The sequence below is a fragment of the Dendrobates tinctorius genome, unplaced genomic scaffold, assembly GCF_039654945.1.
Source record: "Dendrobates tinctorius isolate UK_male_01 unplaced genomic scaffold, ASM3965494v1 ptg000322l, whole genome shotgun sequence".
In the NCBI taxonomy this organism is placed as follows: domain Eukaryota; kingdom Metazoa; phylum Chordata; class Amphibia; order Anura; family Dendrobatidae; genus Dendrobates; species Dendrobates tinctorius.
The window spans coordinates 2,598,534-2,607,126 of record NW_027361989.1 but is presented as its reverse complement, the minus strand read 5'-3'; the positions used below and the strand labels follow the sequence as shown (position 1 = coordinate 2,607,126).

Genomic DNA, 8,593 nt, shown 5'->3' with positions numbered 1-8,593 from the left:
TGTGGAGGGGCTATGTAAGGGCTCATACTGTATGTAGGAAGCTAGGTGTGAGCTCTTACAGTATATAGAGGTTTAAAGGGGGGCTGTATATGGGTTCATATGGTATGTAGGGGGTGTCAGCATATTTACTCAATATTAAGTTATACAATTATTATTAATATAAAGTAATAACTGTAATTAATATGTTATGGTCTCTCATATAGCCCCTTGGGAAAATTAATAGCCCAATCCTGGTATATAGTAACATTGTCTATAGTGTCCTCCCCTATTTACTGGCCATTTATCCTACAGTAGCATGTCCACCTCCACATCCAACCATCCATATCATCTAATCTTCTGTAATACTGGGATATATGGGTTATTATTGTTGATTTATCACTGTTCACATCAGTGGAAACTACTCCGGAATTACAATGTATGGTAATAATGACATTGTGGCATTTTTTAAAAGTTTTAAGAGGTCAAGATGGATAATTAGAGTCAATTTCATTTATATGGTAATGAATGGGTTGTATGGCCTGCTCTGGTCTCTTTAAATAACTGCTGCTCCTGCTGCTGATGTCACGGAATGTTGAGGTTTCTGGCTCCGCCCCCTTGCCTTATGACATCACACACATTGTGTATGGAGCTGCAGAGCCAACATTCCGTCTGACAGTTGCAGACGGTGGAGAGAGCGGTAAGTCGGCTCTATGTCGTCTCTTGTTGTGTCCTTCATTCTCTTCTATCATCTATTTCTCATGTATTTTTTATTCATTATGGAGTCTTTATTCTATATAATACAAGCAGGTCCAAAATAATTAGTGAACCCCTCAGATTAGGAGCTGTCCAAGCATTACAGCTCTTCCACCAATAGTAAAGGGAGATATATAGGGTGTGACGGGATTTATCATCAAGCCCAGAAATGACAGCGATTTACCGATTATCCATCACATGATTCTGGCTTCTGACTTTCTTGCTCATCAGCTCCATAGATTAGTTATAATTGAGAGGATCCCCTCAGCCAGAACTGGAACATGACGACTTCTCGATTATTAGGCCATGTATTGTTAGAGAATCATCCAAATCTGGGAGATTAAAGTTATATCCTGTAAAGGGAACACTTGTAACATGAAGATAACTATGTAATTGTCGGATGTCATTGAGACATATAGTAATATACAGTCCAGATCAAAAATATAAATCCAACCAATATTGGGAAATCCTTGTACAACACCGATGTATATACATATTAGCTCCATATGCAGTGAAGGTAGTCCAATCTTCCCCCACATTGGAGGATTCATATCGTTTGACCTCTAGTATATTGGGCAATGCACTTCAATAGAAGGGAGGTTCTTGGCTCCGCCCACATTAGCTCTTATTTGTCATTTCACGTTATGTTTTGGTGGTTAGTTTTGCCCCCATAAGCTACTACTTGTGATATCACCAAATGTTTTGGTTGTTGGCGTCACCTCCATTAGCTTCTACTTGTGATGTCACTATTGAGGATAGTAGCCCTTCAGAAGACAATGGCGCTTGACTGCCTGTTAGCAGGTGAAGGGGGCACTTGCGCTGTTATAGGTGAGCAATGCTGCTCCTAGAAGATGCACATGATTCAATAATAGATAAAGTAAAGGAGCTGCAGCAAAAAGCTGGCGATATATCCAAGGAGGGATGGAATCCCTTTTTCTGGATGGGGTCTATCAGAGTTGGGTTAAATAATTTACTCTCAACTTTTCAAAAGCCCACACAGTATTGGTAGTGATAGGATTGATTGTATTGAGCTTGATAGCCTCGAAATTATTAATGTGCAGGAAATTAATTATATATTGGAGCCACTGGAAGACACAGGCGGAAAAGGGACACTGTGCATGAACAATATATGGATCCTTTGCAGCCCAATAACTCATCATAATGCCCAATTTCATCTGCTTTGGAGGTGGAAATGGGTCCCCTTATCTCTTGGCCCATGGGCAGTTGCAGAATTTGCACCAATAACATGTCCAACCCTGTCCACCCCTGAATGGAACCACAGCTACAGAGGTGACCGTCTGATAGCCTAGCTCGACTACCCACATCTCCTGAAGACCCTTTCAGCTTTTTGAGACTTGGGTGGAGGACATCATCTCTGAAAATAGGGTCCCACAGCTGCACCCCAACAGTTTGAGCAGACACTCCTAAATGAGTAAATAGCCTGAGATCAGAAGGGGGCGCATAGCCCCTCACTGTGTCACTGAGGATGATAGCATTCTCCAGGGATTACTCTGGACTGTTTCTTGTGGTGGGATGCAGGTCTGGACAGCTGTCGTCATCCTATTAGATAGATAAGAATTAATGTATGTGTGTTTATGCTTTAAAGGTAATCTGTCACCCCCCGAGACGTATATGACCTATTAATATGGGCATACAGGTAATAGAAATGTTACGCTAGACCTACCTGTATGACTCATATTAATGGTCTTGTGGATATATTATGTCTTTATGCCAAAGCTCAGCTCAATAACTCATCATAATGCACAATTGTATCTGCTTTGGAGGTGGAAATGGGTCCCCTTACCTCTTGGCCCGTGTGCAATTTCACAATTTGTACCAATAACATGTCCACCCCTGAATAGTACCATAGGAAGGATGACTGCAGCTACAGAGGTGAACGTCTGATAGCCTAGCTCGACTACCCACCTCTCCTGAAGACCCTTTCAGCTTTTTGAGACTTGGGTGGAGGACATCATCTCTGAAAATAGGGTCCCACAGCTGCACCCCAACAGTTTGAGCAGACACTCCTAGATGAGTAAATAGCCTGAGATCAGAAGGGGGCGCATAGCCCCTCACTGTGTCACTGAGGATGATAGCATTCTCCAGGGATTACTCTGGACTGTTTCTTGTGGTGGGATGCAGGTCTGGACGGCTGTCGTCATCATATTATATATATTAATTCTTATCTATGTGTGTTTATGCTTTAAAGGTAATCTGTCACCCCCCGAGACGTATATGACCTATTAATATGGGCATGCAGGTAATAGAAATGTTACGCTAGACCTACCTGTATGCCTCATATTAATGGTCTTGTGGATATATTATGTCTTTATGCTAAAGATCAGCCCAATAACTCATCATAATGCACAATTTTATCTGCTTTGGAGGTGGAAATGGGTCCCCTTACCTCTTGGCCCGTGGGCAATTTCACAATTTGTACCAATAACATGCCCATCCTTGTCCACCCCTGAATAGTACCATAGGAAAGATGACTACAGCTACAGAGGTGACCGTCTGATAGCCTAGCTCGACTACCCACCTCTCCTGAAGACCCTTTCAGCTTTTTGAGACTTGGGTGGAGGACATCATCTCTGAAAATAGGGTCCCACAGCTGTACCCCAACAGTTTGAGCAGACCCTCCTAGATGAGTAAACAGCCTGAGATCAGAAGGGGGCGCATAGCCCCTCACTGTGTCACTGAGGATGATAGCATTCTCCAGGGATTACTCTGGACTGTTTCTTGTGGTGGGATGCAGGTCTGGACAGCTGTCGTCATCCTATTAGATAAATAAGAATTAATATATGTGTGTTTATGCTTTAAAGGTAATCTGTCACCCCCCGAGACGTATATGACCTATTAATATGGGCATACAGGTAATAGAAATGTTACGCTAGACCTACCTGTATGCCTCATATTAATGGTCTTGTGGATATATTATGTCTTTATGCTAAAGATCAGCCCAATAGCTCATCATAATGCACAATTTTATCTGCTTTGGAGGTGGAAATGGGTCCCCTTACCTCTTGGCCCGTGTGCAATTTCACAATTTGTACCAATAATATGTCCACCCCTGAATAGTACCATAGGAAGGATGACTGCAGCTACAGAGGTGACCGTCTGATAGCCTAGCTCGACTACCCACCTCTCCTGAAGACCCTTTCAGCTTTTTGAGACTTGGGTGGAGGACATCATCTCTGAAAATAGGGTCCCACAGCTGTACCCCAACAGTTTGAGCAGACACTCCTAAATGAGTAAATAGCCTGAGATCAGAAGGGGGCACATAGCCCCTCACTGTGTCACTGAGGATGATAGCATTCTCCAGGGATTACTCTGGACTGTTTCTTGTGGTGGGATGCAGGTCTGGATGGCTGTCGTCATCATATTATATATATTAATTCTTATCTATGTGTTTTTATGCTTTAAAGGTAATCTGTCACCCCCCCGAGACGTATATGACCTATTAATTTGGGCATACAGGTAATAGAAATGTTACGCTAGTCCTACCTGTATGCCTCATATTAATGGTCTTGTTATGGAGAAATGTTACATTTTTTTTAAGTTAATGAGTTCTTCCAGGCACTGGGGCTTGCATTGCCTGGAAGAAATCCCTGCCTTCTCTCTTCATTGTAATACTAACCCCCTCTCATGCACGGCAGTTTTGGCCCTGGAATCCCACTCCTGCGCCCTGCACTCCCCCAGAAATACATATCTCATCCTCCCTTCTATGGGTACTGCACTCAGGGATCTTCTGCACAGGTACCGGCGCCTTCCGCTCCAGTAATCTCTGGTGTGCGCGCCGACAAGGTGCATGGCAGAGGCGCAGGATTCTGGGGCTATTACTGGCGCTGATGGGAGGAGGGTAATATTGTAATGAGGAGAGGGGGCAGGGATTTCTTCCAGGCAGAGAATGCCCCGGAGCCAGGAAGAAATCATTAACGTAAAGGCAGAATATAACATTTCTCCACAACAAGACCGTTAATATGAGGCATACAGGTAAGACTAGTACCTATTACCTGTGTGCCCATATTAGTAGGTCATATATGACCTTGGCGGGGGGGTGACAGTTTCCTTTTAATATAGATTGACTGAATACTTAGATGAAATGGCAACTGTAGGTAGCCAGGAATGGATGTCTGACATCCCTTGATCTATGTAGACTAGCTACATACTTCATGTAGGCAGGGACAGGGCCGCCATCAGGGCATTACTGCCCTTACTACTGTATGGTGCCCGGTGAGCAGAAGCAAAGAGGGGGGGGTCGGACCTGCTTCAGTTCCTTAGATTGTGTGCAATACTCTTTGTTGTTTTTATATTATGTTTCTCTGATCTCACAAAATGACCTTATTTTCATTGTGTTATATGTTATTGTTATATGTGTTGTTTTTGTTTTGTCTGTTTTCTTTGTTTTCTCTTTTGTTATTGGCACTGTAATTTTGCACTTTATGTAATTGACCAAAGGATTTAACTAAATGACTCTTATGAAAATAGATTTAGTTAGCAAAATATTTAGTGGGAATGTGTTATGAAGCTTTTATGTTTTGGGCATTGTCCACTCTCTAGTTATTATTATTAACCAATGAGTATATTATTATTATTTATTGTTATAGCAGCATTTATTCCATGGCGCTTTACATGTGAGGAGGGGTATACATAATAAAAACAAGTAGAATAATCTTAAACAATACAAGTCACAACTGGCACAGGAGGAGCGAGGACCCTGCCCGCGAGGGCTCACAATCTACAATTATATGAGATGATTAAAAGGCATTTAGTGCAGAAATTCAGCATAGCCTATATTTCTATTTCCCATATTTCATATTTGTTGCTGTAATTCAAGAAAGGCCATATTAGTAAGAGCCCTATCATCTCAAACACATTCGTGACCAATAACCAGAACATGGCCAATCCTTCATAGTTAATAAAGTTTTGCAAGAATTCAGTTTAAAGTATGTAACCCCTTAGATCATAAAATAATAAATAAACAGAAACGACTTTTCTAATAGACTGGCACTTCTAGAAGAGATCCCTTATTAGCAGTCACCTCATTAATATAACAATCAGGATTACAATGGGAGATAACAGAATCCACCATTCCCAGTAGGTAATGTCACAGCTCACCTCTTCCCCCTTCCTGCACAATGACATCTGCATGTAATGTCACTAAACGTAAGAACATGAATAGAAAACTCTCCCAAGGAAATAGAGTCCCCTATAACGTGTCATGATATATATACACATGTATATGTCCAATATCCATATCTCCAAACAGGCAAGAGAGCAGCTTCCATAAATGTTCAGGAAACAGCATACAATAATCTGCAATCAGAAATACAGATTATACAAAAGATTATAACAATAGTATCTCAATTAGTTTAAAAAATGTATGTGACACATTCCCTTAAAGAAAAATAAATAGAAAATATTCCTAATAAGATGATTGGATATTTTAAGAAACGTTTAATAGGTTAGAGTAGAGTAGGGCCCTGCCAGAAGAGTCTACCTTGTCGTGGTGGCAGGCTTAAAAAATCCGTTGGTCAAAACAAAAGCTGATGGTTATGTATGTGATACGGTTCCATGGGAACAGTTACTGTGTGATTGGTGAGGATGGGGCAGAAGAGTTTTTCCAAGAGTGGGTGGTGGGACTGTGGAAAGTTTGATGGGTATAGGCGGGGCTTGAGTGGAGGCAGAACTGGGGTGGAGCCTGGATGGAGTTTCAAGGGAGCCCAAAAATTTTGCCAGTATGGGGCCCTGAAATTCCTTTTGGCAGCCCTGATCAGGAACATAGCTTACATAATATGTGATAGTTTCATTATCACAATGGTGAGATAATGTGAAAGAAATGATAAATCCATTGTCTTAACCTTGATCTTAGTATCTCTTGGTACATGTATCAGAGATAGAATAACTGTTGTTGCTTTGCGATAGTCCCTTCTCCCATTTTCCTTTATTTTCCCTTGTTTCCCCTTTTTTTTCCTTTTCTTTTCCTTTATTTTGTTTAACTCTATCTTGTATAATAATTAGCGATGCTGGATGAACCCGGTCGGATGGAGCGCAAAGAGAGGGGAATGTAGATTTACAATCTTCTTTTATTAATGTAGTCCAATGTGATTAGTAAAAGAAGATTCTAAATCTACACTCCCCTCTCTTTGCGCTCCGTCCGACCGGGTTCATTCAGCATCGCAACCTCCTTCCTCTTTGGAGGCACCCGGCTGGAGCTGCATTGATCTCCCCAGAGAAGGCACGGCTGGCGCTCCTCTGTGACCGTCATTGCCATTACCTGGATTGTATAATAATTGGGACATTTTCAATAAAAACAATTTGAACAGGATATAGAATATCTGCCTGGTAAAAAAATGCTTTTGTGACTCCTTCGTGAGCATCATGTGCTAGAGAAGAGCCGCGTCCGGCTGAGCCAAGGTGCAGGGTGATGATGGACTTTATCTGGTCACGTCACATTCTTCATGGTGCCCATCAGGAGGTGGCCAGTGGCTGTGATTTTTTTTCTCATGCTGAATTAGTATGAGATACAGAGTACAGCTCTGCTCTGCCCCATGGTATAATATTGGGTCTAGCGCGATCTGATAAGACATCGGATAGTTCTCGCCCATATCATATAGTTATGTGAACGAACTCTCATTGTAATGAACTCATTTTCTTTTCATTTGGAGCAGATGTGATCATGTTGGCTTATTATCCAAACCAGGAGCCTCCGCTCAGGGCCGTATTTAGAGTTTGTGCTGCCCTGGGCACTTTTAGTGCTGCCCCCCATTGATGAGTATGACTAATGCAGACACTGTCGTCAGGGACTTAGGCTACTGTCACATCAGCAATTTTTGCCATTCGCGGCAGATCCGGCAAATGCTGTACTTGCAGCAACGGAAAACGCTGCGAGCTGTGATTTATTTGTTTCACTGGAAGTTCAAAACCGCAAGTGCAGCAGATGTTCGCAATTCCCACAGGGAATGAATGAGGCCGAACGCAGTGTGGCCATAAGTGATCCGTTACGGGGCAGAGGCGGAAAAACTGCCTGCAAAAATCTCTGCGGCATCCATCGGACCGGACCGCCCCCGGGTGAGTGTAAGAAAACTTCTTTTTCTCATCTTTCAGGTTAGATCGGGGGTTTATCTGCAGCGTTATAGAATGCTGTAGATAAGCCCCTAAAGGCGGTGGCCGCATCTTACAGCGGCAAAACGAGGCGACAGGTTCCCTTCTATAGAGTAATATCAATGAATGAATATTGTTCTTAATATTATGTCACAATACCAGGATCTGGGGATCTTCTGAGGTCACGAGCTCTCTGATGCGATGTCGCTGCCTGTCTCACCGTCTTCCTCTTTGGACACTGCAGTGTGGTGGACAAGAAAGCATTAACTGGTTAACAGCAAGAAGTCTGGTGTCTATGTTCTAACAGAACTAGAAACTCTCCCCATCCCATGTCCAGCAGACATTGGAGGATCACTGGATGGATTTTACTATTCTATTACTGCCCAGTCTCTGAATAAGGCCTTATTCATACCTCCGTGTTTAACCCCTTTCTGCCATGTGACGTACTATCCCGTCCATGTGCCCTGGGACTTCATTCCCAGGGACGGGATAGTACGTCACAGCGATCAGCGGCGCCCACGTGGTGAGCGCCGCTGATCGCGGCCGGGTGTCAGCTGATTATCACAGCTGACACCCGGCACAATGTGTCAGGGGCGGTCATGGACCGCCCCCGACACGTTAACCCCTTGCACACCGCGATCAAACACGATCGCGGTGTACCGGGGGTTAAAGGGAAGCATCGGCAGGGAGGGGGCTCCCTCCGTGCTTCCCTGAGCCCCCCACAGCAGCGCAATATGCAGCGCTGTTGCGGGGGGCT

General features: G+C 43.3%; 1 long non-coding RNA gene across 1 annotated transcript; it reads right to left on the bottom strand.

The window, feature by feature from the left end:
* Window positions 1-1,012: 1,012 nt before the first annotated feature.
* Window positions 1,013-8,074, bottom strand: LOC141073998 (uncharacterized). Its single transcript, XR_012227111.1, has 3 exons — window positions 7,996-8,074; window positions 5,967-6,048; window positions 1,013-1,085 (listed from the first exon to the last, which is right to left on the bottom strand). It is a non-coding gene; the product is annotated as an uncharacterized lncRNA (long non-coding RNA).
* Between the last annotated feature and the right edge of the window lie 519 nt (window positions 8,075-8,593).